We start from the raw sequence: 13233 nt of genomic DNA on the forward strand, positions 1-13233 counted from the left end.
TTAGCATCAATCCAATGTTGGGACTTTAGGGGTGGAGGCAAGTTCTAGCCAGAGATCACCAAGGGGATTGTGGGATGGGGCTAATTTTGGCAGCAAATCAGGCCCTGGTCTAGGTTTTAAGTAAGGGTACCATAGTTTCTTAGTACCATGACCATCTTACTAGAAATGATCTTGAAATATGATGAGTACATGTCACTGTGTTGAAAGTGCCAGGGAATATATAGAGTGCTGGACTTGGAGTCAGGAAGAACTGAGTTTGAATCCTGCCTCAAGATACTAACTAGCTGTGTGACCCTGGATAAGTCACTTTATCATTCTCAATCTCCTCATTTGTAAAATGGGGATAAGAATAGCACCTCCTTCCTAGGGTGTTATGAGGATAAAATGAAGTAATATAAATCAAACTCTTTGCAAACCCTGGAGCAATATCTAAATGCCACAAACTCTTGTTATTGTTGGTACCATGGCCCCGATGTTCCTGGTGAGACTTCTGCTCATCATCACTGCTTTTCATCTTCAGATGCCCTGAACCTGACCCTGATATTATCTAGTCCCACCACATGGACAAAATCAAGATCCATCTTGTGACTCAATTCTAGAGGTAGCTCAGTTCCCTTTCTAGTCAGTTATGTGTCTAGTCCAAATTCTGTCCTGTGAGAAAAATTGATTCAATTGTGAGAATTAGGAGAAAGACCTTATTGTGTTGTTTAAACCTAGCCCTGCTAGGGAAATTGGACCTGCTGCTCAGAGATCCTTAACCGTGGACCTAGGTTATGCTGACCTGAAACCCAGTCACATCCAAAGATTGATGCAAGGACTTTTCTATTTCAATCAACCCCTATGTCTTAACTGAAAACTGGCCCCATCCTGATCAATCAGTTTTTGTTTCCATGTTTCTTTGATTGTTTACAGAAACTTTGGGGAGTGGGATCATGTCTAGTACTTTCTAGTACTAAAGACTTAGTACTATGACCATCTTACTAGAAATGATCCTTGTGTATATCTCATATTTCCCATCCCTCCTGACTCTTCTACTTTTCTTCTACCTGCTACCTTGCCCTTCTATTACTTAATCTACCCCTCTCCAAAGATCCCTCCCTCATCCTCTCCCCTTTCCTCTTACCCTTACCCTCCTGTTTCTATCTGAATTTAGAAGGCTTTTATAGCCTTCCAAATGTATATGTTATTCCCTCTTTATCCCATTCCTGTTAATTTAGACATAGATTCTATACCCCCCATCCTATTTCCTCACCCTCTTATTTCTTTATAAATTTAGAAGACTTTTATTCCCTTCCAAATGTATGTATTGTTCTCTCTTTAACCCACATCTGATGTTAATAGAATTCCCTCCAAAAATCCCTCCCTTATCCTCTCCCTCCTCCCTATCCCCTTAGTCTTGTATTTCTTTTTGAATTTAGAAGACTTTCATACTCTCTTGAACCCATTCCTGATGAGAGTAGTACCAGCCCTCTTCCTCCATCTTATTCTTCTTTGTCAGTTCTTCCTCTCACACCTCATTTGTATAAGATAGTTACTCTTTTTACCTTTTCCTAAGTGGTTTTACTTTTTAGAATCACATCATAATCAGATCTACCCCAATCTTTCTTTCAAACTGCCCAATTACTAATAACAATCTTAGACATACATATTAGATATTCTTGTTTTCTTCTTTAAGATTCTTGTTCTTCTTTCTCAGTTGACTGACTTTCTTTTCATACTCTTCTTGTTCTTATTAAAAAAAATTTTTTTCCCTCAATCTCTCTCATTTGATTCTCAGTCTTTTAAAAGTTCTTCTATAAATTCTTTTTAGGCAAGTGACCATTTGATGTTCCTCTATAGGATAGGAGAGGCATTTTTTTTGCTTCAGTTTCCTCCTCTGAAGATGAACCCTGGTCTTCTCTATTTCCATAACAACTTTCTATAGTTGGGTTCTTTCTCCTTTGCCTGCTTACTTTTTTTTTTAATTAATAGCAGCTTATTATCATAATCACCTCTAGTCCTGAGGTATTGGGAATGGTTCCTCTGGCCTCAGATCCTCCTTCAGTTCTTCCCCCTGGCCAGAGCTACCTCTAGCCTCAGAGCTTGCCTTGCTGTTTCAGCAGTACTATTCTGAAGGTGTTTGCTCTTCAGAGGGACCAAACCTTGGTCCTGAGATTTTTCTTCAGATCTTCACCAGTTGTCGCAGTAGGACCACTGTTCTGCCTCAACTCTTGTTTATTTTTACCACTCTATGTTGACTGCTAGGTGCTATTTTGTCTTGTTTGTGGGGAAAAATCTGGAGAAAATCTGGAGAAAATCTGGAATTTTCTGACCTACTCCGCCATCTTCCCAGAATCCTCTCCCCAAAATAAAATATTATTAAAAAATAAAATCAATGCACAATTTTAAAACTTTATTTATCTACCCTCTGGTTAGTGGATCAGAAAGTCCAAATAGGGAGAGGAGTTATATTAGGCAGAAACCAACATATATATGTGTGTGTGTGTGTATGCTGTGGGTATTCATAAAGCATATATATATATATATACACACATATATATATAATATATATTCATAAAGCTTGGGCTTTGATGGCCCCTGTCACCATCCTCACTTTCATTTTTAAAAATTGTCATTCTCCTTAAATTAATTGAGGTGCATTTTGAACACCTTATCCACATTCTCCATCCACAATAGTTCTCTTGGGTCTTAGAGAGGCACAAACTTGCCCAGTCAATTGCTTCAGGGTTCCCTATAGTAAAGAGTCTCAAAATACTCATTATGGCACAGATCTCACAATCTCATATGTGCAACCAAAAGTCACAACTATCCCCAGATACAGAGTTATGCAAAATTAATGACCAAAAAGCATTTTACAAATTTCATCAACTACTGTTTATTTGGTATTTAACAAGTACCTACCTTGGTACTTGAAATGGCCTTCCCCAACACAAAGGCAATAAAGAAAAAAAACACTTCAGATGCCTTTATCTTTTTTTGTTAGGAAATTGGGGTTCAGTGACTTGCCTAGGGTCACTCAGCTAGTAAGTGTCAAGTGCCTGAGGCTGGAATTGAACTCAGGTCCTCCTGACTCCAGAGACAGTGCTCTATCCACTACACCACCTAGCTGCCTCCAGATTCCTTTATTAAGAGGAAGCCTGATCTCTACAGAAATTCCCACACAATGTGGAACTCTTCCTCATGAGGAGATAAGACCCAGAATCAACTGGCTGTCACTCTCCTCACCCTTAGGTGACAAACAAAATCTCTTTTGTTTTGCTAATGCCTTCTCTTCCATGGTCTCTTCTCATTTACCGTACTCTGTAGTTATTTTGCATGTGCCAATTTATGTATAAAGTGATACCCCTTTCATCTGTGGACAATTTTGCTGAGGGAAGGGAGATGAATTGGGAACATTTGTGAGAAGGACACTCAGAGAAAAAACACTAAGACTAAAGATGAGTGAAGTGTCCATTTTCCAGCATTTATTTTGTGGACTAATATTAGGACTCTATGGTTGATAGTTTGGAAACCCTGATACCTAGAAGTGTTTGGAGAATGTGGGACAATTGCATATCACGTACTTGTGGTTTGATGGAAAGAACTGTAGATTTTGATTTCTCTTCAAAGATAAATTTGAGTCATTTCACACAAGACCCTATTTTAGAGTCACAGAGTTGGTCAAGACGAGAACTTTGAGGGTGAGACCAGTTCTCTGAATGGATCTGAGGAAAGTTCTAAAAGCTGGGTCTAAGAATTGACTGCAAAACTGAGTCACAGCAAGCCCCCAGAGCATGCACTGCCACCTCTTGCTTTGAAGAACATACTGAGGAAAATCTTTGCTGCTTGGACAAGATAATTGAAAGGAATGCTTTGCAGTTTGGCAGAGTTGATTGGAAGCAAAAGGTTCTGCCCTATATTTCCCTACACTGTCATCCATTTTGTAGAATTTGGAAACCACTGAGAGCCTAGCCAAGGTATCTTTCTGAAAAACCTCTGCATTTCCCAGGCTGAGGGAATATTTTGCTGAAGGAACTTGACAATGCCTCAACAATGAAGAAGAAGAGTTTGGAATAGTAGTCAGGAGAGAAGTGGCTTAATTCATCAGCGAACTGTTGTGAAGACTGTTCCTGAAATGGATCAAGGACATCAAGACCCACACTCTGGAGTCATGAATTGTCCCCAGACTTATGTATTCTCTATTCATCAATAGCCTGGATATACTTCTGTAAGTTTGTTCCTATTCTCCCATACAGATACTGTATGTGTTGGGAGGAGAGTGTATATGGGTGAAATGTTATTGCAAAGTACAATGCCTCTATAAATTCCTTTTTATAAGCAGTAGTTAATTATGAAAAGGATAGAAAAAGTATTTTGTGTAAAGAAAGAGATGACAAAGGCTGTAAGATTTTGTCTGTGCTATAGATGAACATTTTGATACCTAATAGAAAAAAATGGTTTTGATATGCATTGCTAATATTTATGTGTAAAGAAATAGCCTTCAGATGGGATTGGGGCAGTTTTGCAGAGGCAATAATCTATGTCATAAACTTGGGGAATTAGATCTCTTTGTTAATAATGTGATGCCTTGTGTGAGAACAGATTAGTATTATAAAGAGGCAGAGAAAGAGCTTCTACTTTTAAAAATGTAAAAACATGGGGCAGCTAGGTGGCACAGTGAATAAAGCACCGGCCCTGAAGTCAGGAGGACCTGAGTTCAAATCTGGCCTCAGACCAAACACTTGACACTTACTAGCTGTGTGACCCTGGGCAAGTCACTTAACCCCAATTACCCAACAACAAAAAAACAAAAAACAAAAATGTAGAAACGTGAATGTAAAGAAATATAATTTCAAGGGCACCAAAAAAATTGTGAACCTTACTAGAGATTTCAGAACTATGGCAGAATGGACATCTCCCTTAATTTGTACATATGTATTTTATGACTAAGGGGAGCAAAACTAAGGGAGAAATCACAAGTATTTGGAGACTGAGGTATGATTAAAAAGGACTATCAATTTGATAGTGGAAATTTAGAGAACTGTGACTTTTAAGTGAAAGACAAGTTACCGAGCATTAAGAAGCTTTCATTTAAACTACTGAGCACAATCACAGCAGTATCAAGAGAGAGAGAGAAAAGTTAGAAAAGTTCAAGAAACAGAAGAAATCTGGGGAAAACAACAACAACAACAACAACCCTTCTCTGTCAATTGGAAGCTGTCAGCCTATAGAAGGCTTCGGTAAATTGATTCCTGATTGGTCAGGGAGAGTTGACTTCATTGGCCAATAGCTCATAGCTGTTGTCCTTTGGCACCACCTAGTGTTGGAGAAAGGAAAAACAATGGAGCTTTGCAGAGATTTTTGTGTCCTCAGGACATCTGCTGTGAAAGCTTTCTTCTGAATGAACAGCTCAGCATTCAAGTGAGTGAATACATGGTTGTATAGGCTATCGGTAGCCAGTTTGATGTACTTTGCAGTTCTTTCGCTTGAAGAAAGTTGCTATTTATATTAAGAACTAAGACATTCTGAAGACTCCTTTAAGTGTTGATGGTTAACTGAAAGAAGCTATAAAAAGGTTATGTTCTGGGGCAGCTACATGGCATAGTGGATAGAGCAACTGAGTTCAAATCCGGCCTCAGACACATAACAATTTCTAGCTGTGTGACCCTGGGCAAGTCACTTAACCCCATTGCCTAGCCAAAAAAACAAAACAAAACAAAACAAAACAAAAACAAAAACAAAAACAAACCAAAAAAAAAAAACCAAAGAAGGTTATGTTCAAGTTGAGAAGAGGATTTCCTGAACTAAAGAGTGTTCAATGTTGTTTTTCTGGGTACTACTCCCTGCTGTTTTATGAAGTTATGCAGTTCATAATATTATACCATCCTTTCATGTATTTTTATCCTTTTAAAATATAAATTATTTCACCTTTGTTTATAATCTGAACCTCCCCCTTCCCAGTTAGATAACAAAAACTACCCCCCCAAATAAATCCCTTATCTAAAACACACATAGTCCAGCAAAACAACTTCTTACATCACCATGTCCAAAGTGCATCTTTTTCTGTGGAATTGAAGTTCATCACCTCTCTAGCAAGAGATGAGTGGCATGTTTCATTTCTAGTCCTATTTACTCATGATCATTACATTAATCAGAGATTTAGAGTCTTTCAAAATTGTCCAACATCTAGGGACTCTTTTGAGCCTCTATTTTGGACTTCCTATAGTGGTAAGGAGGTATGCTTTTCCTCCCCATATCCCTTCGGTGATAGCTGCTTTCACATGACAGAAGACACATGAGCTGCCTGGGAGCAAGGGGCTGAATGGGGCCTGGGTCTCTTGGCAGCTTCTGCTCTTGTGTCTCTTTCTCTAAGCAGAGGCAGGTTGGATTTTTGTGGAGGGGACACCTAGTATAGAAGTGAACAGAGCTGCCAGTGAATACTTGCTTATTAACATGAGGCTTCGGCATGCTTGTAAGTTTGCATGCAAAACAACAAAACTATGTTTTCTGAAAGCCATAATTTCATCTTTCTAAAACAAAACATGTTTATCTTTAATATAATTGGTTATTATACTGTTGAAAACAGTATAAAGACCAGAGAGGCTGGCTATCCCAATTGCCGCTTAAGGTGTCCTGACTAACATATCCCATTCCATTACCTTGGAATTCTGACAAAGGCCTTAGTGGTCATACACTCTCACTTGAAGACCTGCTCCCATTGGAGACCAGCTCCCAGCCTGGAACTTCTCACAGCTTGCCTTTCCCAGTATCAACAGGATCAGGTTGTATGCCTGTCTTCCTTCACTTAATCTCCTTTGTGACTGAAACTTTGACTTTTGCCAATAATTTACACTTCATTTCAGAATCATAAAAACAGAAGCAAGCCCATGACCTCAGCAGGTCTAGAGTTGCTGTGTTCCTGTGTCAGTTCTGACTGCACCTTTAGAGAAACCTCTGAAATGAGTCCAATCTTTTTTGGAGAAATTGATCAGCCACCCTTGAGATGAGTGGTCAAACACTCACAGGTCTTGCTAGGTGACATGGGCTTTAAATGCATTCTTTAGTTGTACAATTAGGAGTCTTTGTGTTGTAATCTTTTATTTTGTGCAAAAGAAACAATGTCATTCATCAGATCAACATCGTACACTGAAAACTTTTCTGATCTCTTTTGAAGAAACCCTTTATTTATGGAAGACCGTCAGAGGAAAAAAACAACAACGGGTTAATGCAGAAAGGGTAGCAGTGTAACTAAGAAGGAGTCTGTATAGGGAGAGTAGGAGCAGAATTCCTTCTCCCTGAGGCCCTGTACCAATAGAGTAGAGAAAACATCCAGAACAGAAGGTGGAAACTACAGGGTCTTTTGAAGGATGGCAAACAGCCTCCAGGCACAGGAGAAAACTGGCTCCAGGACAATGACTGACTTGCTCCTCCCTACTGGATGACTGGGGACCCTGGACAGGAGAGCAGAGATGAGAGTCACTCTCTCTGAAGGATGCAATGCTAAGGTTTACCTCAGCAGGCCTGAAGAGGGGAAGAGAGTCATTACGGGTTATAGACTCTTCAAGCAGCATCTCTTCTTCTCCAAGTGGAGGGAAAGCCTGATGATCTCTTAGAGGGAGAGTCCCCATTAATCCTCCCTCTGCCCTCAAATTACCACCCACTTTTCTCAAGATATAAAAAAGCCTCCTTTTTGAATTCTCCCCTTCAGTGATATGCAGAAGCAACATCCATATATCCCACACCATCATGAGTCTTTTGGAGTTTTCTTAGAACTTTGCATTGCCGAGAAGAGCTAAGTCTATCAAAGTTAGGCATCATACAATGCAGCTGTTTCTGTGTATAATGTTCTCCTGGTTCTGCTCACTTCACTCAGCATCAGTTCATATAAGTCTTTCCAGGTTTTTCTGAAGTCCTCCTGCTCATCATTTTTGGATGGTTCGCCCATTTTTCTTATTAAAACACAATTTTTTTTTCTCTTATCCTGCCCCTTGGAATCCTGAGTGTGTCTCTGAAAATTCTGATCCCAAAGGGAAGGGATACTGAAGCAGGATTTCTGCTGAATCATAGGATATTTGGAGAATAGTCCTGGAAACTTCTTGTAGCAATAGGACAAAATATCACCCATTTGAACACTCACCTTCCGGTCCTAAGGAATCTTTGATGCCTTAACTACGGAGCAGAAGGGGGACAGTTAGGTAGGGACAGAACCAAAATCACACCCATTCCTATAGTCTGTGAGCTCAGGGATGGAGAATTATGGTCTTTGGCCACAAAGGAAAAGGGATATTACCTGCAGGCTAAGGCCCAGTGCATCCTGAGGTGGGAGTGGAAGAATGAGAAAAGAAAGAGATCAATACCAAGTCATAGTCATATCCTAGAAGTGGGGAGGATTTCTACCCTAGAGAGTCCTCTGACTCAAGCAGCTTATCATAGAGTCCATGTGTTGGATTCCTGTGAAATACATTAAATCAGTCAACTCCCTCTCCCACAACAAATGCATAGCTCACAATTTAGGTTATAAAACAGAAGATGTTTTAATCAGGAACATATAGTTAAAGGAGAATTCAAAAAGGAGGCTTTTTTATACCTTGAGAAAAAAACAAAAACAAAAACTTAATCTTTGAAGGTTTTTGCACCTGACATTAAAATCATAGCAGGAAAACTTACTTCTTTTTGTGATTAGTCCTTGGAAGGAGCAAGAATAGAACAACTTGTTTCTCTCTGTGATTAGTCTTGCAAATAGACTAAGATGAAGATAAGTCTGATATAGGGAAATCAATGAGATTTGCTCACTTTAATCGGAAATGGAGGCTAGTTCTAAGATGGAGTAATTTGGGTCAATGGGAGAGGAATTTAGGCTCCTACTGTTTGAGGCTCCACAGAAGGAATATTGGTTGGTAGTGAGTGATATTCTCTTGCTCCAACTTCTCCTTCCCTCAGATTGAGCTATGAACAAATAAATAGGTGGTTATATCTGTGAGTTTTTGCCGTTTATCTCTAACCCCTGGGAATTCTAAAGATGCAAAGAAAAACAATTGTGATGAGAAAAAAAGGGAAACTTTCTAAAGAGACCAATATGGATGTACAATTAACTAACTTAGATTTTTTTAATGAAAGGAATAGGTATCATTGTGGTTGGCAGCTGCTTGGGTGTTACCTCTTGCCTGCAGTCTCATTTTTTCCAAGTAGAAAGTGGGAAGGGACAGAATCGCCTCACACCACACCTATGTCTTTCACTTGGGCAAGCACAGAGAGGGGTTTTCCTAGCCACAGTCCTCTCCACTCACCAGGGTCAGTATGGAAGAGGATTTAGTTTCAGGGGACTCATGTCATTCTCTCCTTGTGAGCCACACACAGGCTTGTAAGGTATACAGGAAAGAAAGACAGTCTCACTTAGTAGCAGGTGGGGTGGAATAGGAAGAAAAGCCACATGTTCCTAAGGTTCTAACTTTGGGGAGAATTATGAAATTATTAATAGAAATGGAATAATTAGTGGTATATGAATGTAATGGAATACTATTGTGCTATAAGAAATGATGAGCGGGAGGACTTCAGAAAAACCTGGAAAGACTTATATGAACTGATGCTGAATGAAGTGAGCAGAACCAGGAGAACATTATACACAGTAACAGCTGCATTGTGTGATGCCTAACTTTGATAGACTTAGCTCTTCTCAGCAATGCAAAGTTCTAAGAAAACTCCAAAAGACTCATGATGGTGTGGGATATATGGACGTTGCTTCTGCATATCACTGAAGCAGAGTTTGGAGTCAGTAAAATAGTTTTTTCACAAAAAGCCAAGTGGAAACCTTAAGGAATGCAGTGTGGGGTCCAGTGGAGGTTGAAAAAAAGGGAGTTACATTAGAATAAGAAAACATTATTGGTGGTGAATAGACTAATAAGTGGAAAACCAGTTCTGAGGAGATGTAATTAGAGGTGGAGACTCAACATCTGAAAATTAGGCATGAATGGGGAGACAGGGGAAGGAAATTCAAATGAGGAATAAGGAATAAAAAGGTATGCATTTGTCCATATGTGTGCTTCTACATGTGTGCTCTTACATACGTGGGACGCCCGGCCTTCCCAGGTCACTAATGAAGTTTCTTCCTAATTCAACAATGGCTTCATGGAATATGTAATATTGATATAGATAACAATGGAAAATGTTATCCACATCTAGAGAAATAACTATGGAGTCTGAATGCAGATCAAAGCACACTATTTGCTCTCTCTCTCTCTCTCTTTCTCAGGGGGGGTTGTTTTGTTTCTTCTTTCTCATGGTTCCTCTCATTGGTTCTAATTATTTTTACAATCTGACTAATGTGAAAATATGTTTAATATGAAAGTATATATAGAGCTTATAACAGATTGCAAATGCCATCTTGGGGAGGGGGAAGGGGAGGAAGGTGGAGAAAATTTGAAACTCAAAAGCTTATGGGCTCCTAGAGGGGGCGGAGCCAAGATGGCACAGGGAAAGCAGTGATTTGCTGGAGCTCTCTCCCAAAGCCCTCCAAATACCTAAAAAAATGGCTCTAAACAAATTCTAAAGCAGCAGAACCCACAAAAAGACTGAGTGAAACAAATTTCCAGCCAAAGACAGCCTGGATGGTTGATCAGAAAGGTATATTGTACCGGGCTGGGAGAGGAGCACAGTTGGTGTGGGCGCACCGGCCTCAGTGACCCTGGAGCAGGCCTCTGAGGACTGAATCATGGGCAGCTGTGGTGGTTTCCAGACTTCTCAACCCCTGAACGCCAAAGACAACTTCAAAGGTCAGTGGGAAAAGTCTGTGACTTTGGTGAGAGAGGAGCTAGGTCTCAGCCGCTCCCCACCCCCCCACCCGCCCCCCGCCATCTACAGAGGCTGCTTCCTGAGCTTCCGGCCCACAGACTGAGGGGGAATCAAGTGGCTGATTAGAGGGGGATTGCAGGGTTCTCTTTGCCAGTGCTGAGGCAGGAATCTCTTGCTTTACTGGTGCTTGGATCTGGGTCACAGTTCTGAGGAGTGCTGGTGCAGTAGAGCTTGTTGTGGTGGCCTAGAGAAAACACCTCGCCCCTTATCATACTACCTTGGAAGAACTGAAAATTTACAGGTCCCTAGAAATACCTCTGAAAACAGCTGTACAAACCCCCAAAGCTTGGGACAGTACACCCTTCACATTGGAAGCAGACTTTTACTTAACAAAGAGTTTAAAACTCAAGTAATTGGCCGGGATCATGAGTAAGCAGAGCAAAAAGAGTCAGACTATATTATCTCACTCTGGTGACAAAGAAGATCAAAATATACAACCAGAAGAAGACAACAAAGCCAAAACTCCTACATCCAAAGCCTCCAAGAAAAATGTGAATCAGTCCCAGGCCTTGGAAGAGCTCAAAAGGGATTTTGAGAAGCAAGTAAGAGAAGTAGAGGAAAAACTGAGAGTGATGCAAGAAAATCATGAAAAACAAGTCAACAGCTTGCTAAAGGAGACCCAAAAAAATGCTGAAGAAAATAACACCTTAAAAAATAGCCTACCCAAATGGCAAAAGAGGTCCAAAAAGCCAATGAGGAGAAGAATGCCCTAAAAAACAAAATTGGCCAAATGGAAAAGGAAGTCCAAAAGATTACTGAAGAAAATACTTCCTTAAAAATTAGAATAGAGCAATTGGAAGCTAATGACTTTGTGAGAAATCAAGACACTGTAAAACAAATCCAAAAGAATGAAAAATTAGAAAACAATGTGAAATATCTCATTGGAAAAACAACTGACCTGGAAAAGAGATCCAGGAGAGAGTCTGAAAGCCATGATCAAAAAAAGAGCCTAGACATCATCTTTCAAGAAATTATCAAGGAAAACTGTCCTGATGTTTTAGAACCAGAGGGCAAAATAGAAATTGAAAGAATCCACCAATTTTCTCCTGAAAGAGATCCCCAAAGGAAAACTCCTAGGAATATTATAGCCAAATTCCAGAGTTCCCAGGTCAAGGAGAAAATATTACAAGCAGCCAGAAAGAAACAATTCAAGTCTTGTGGAAACACAATCAGGATAACACAAGATTTATCTGCTTCTACATTAAGGGACCGCAGGGCATGGAATATAATATTCCAGAGAGCAAAGGAGATAAGATTACAACCAAGAATCACCTACCCAGTAAAACTGAGTATAATCCTGCAGGGGAAAAATGGTCATTCAGTGAAATAGAGGACTTTCAAGCATTTTTAATGGAAAGACCAGAGTTGAATAGAAAATTTGATTTTCAAATACAAGACTCAAGTGGAACATGAAAAGGTAAACAGGAAAGAGAAAATCATAAGAGACTTATTAAGGTTGAACTGTTCACATTCCTGCATGGAAAGATGATATTTGTAACTCATGAGACCTTTGTCAGTATTAGGGTAGTTAGAGGGGAAAAAATTATGTGCATGTATATATAGATATAGATAGATAGATAGATGGCACGGGGTGAGTTGAAAATGAAGAGGTCATATCTAGAGAATAAAATTAAGAGGTGAGAGAGGAATATACTAGGAAAAGGAAAAAGGGAGAAATAGAATGGAGTAAATCATCCCACAAAAAAAAAAAACAGAAAAGAAAAGGCTCTTACAGTGGAGGGGAAACAGGGGGAAGGTGAGAGGGAATGAGTGAATCTTATTTTCATAGGATTTGACTTAAGGAGGGAATAACATACACACTCAATTGGGTGTAGAAATCTTTCTTACCATACAGAAAAATAGAGGGGGAAGGGGACAAGAGAGTAGGGGAATGATAGAGAGGAGGGCAGATTGGGAAAGGCAGTAATCAGAAGCAAATACTTCTGAGGAGGGACAGGGTCAAAAGAAAGAATAGAATAAATGGGTGGGTGGGATAGGATTAAGGGAAATAGAGTTAGTTTTTCACAGCATGTCTACTATGGAAGTGTTTTGCATAACTGCACATATATAACCTATATTTAGTCACTTGCCTTATCAATGAGTGTGGGTGGGGAGGGTGGAAGGGAGAAAATTTGGAACCCAAAGTTTTAAAAACACATGTTTAAAAAAATGTTTTCACATGCAACTGGGAAATAAGAAATACAGGAAATGGGGTACAAAAATCCATCCTGCCCTACAGGAAAATTGAAGGGGAAGGGGATAAGAGAAGGGGGGGAAAGATAGAAGGGGAGGCAGACTAGGGGAAGGGGTATTTAGAATGCATGCCATCTTGGGGTGGGGGAGGGGCAAGATGGGGTGAAAATTTGGAACTCAAAAGCTTGTGGAAGTAAATGTTGAAAACAAAAA

The sequence above is a fragment of the Vombatus ursinus genome, unplaced genomic scaffold (genome assembly GCF_900497805.2).
Source record: "Vombatus ursinus unplaced genomic scaffold, bare-nosed wombat genome assembly UNPS02014811.1, whole genome shotgun sequence".
Taxonomy (NCBI): Eukaryota; Metazoa; Chordata; class Mammalia; order Diprotodontia; family Vombatidae; genus Vombatus; species Vombatus ursinus.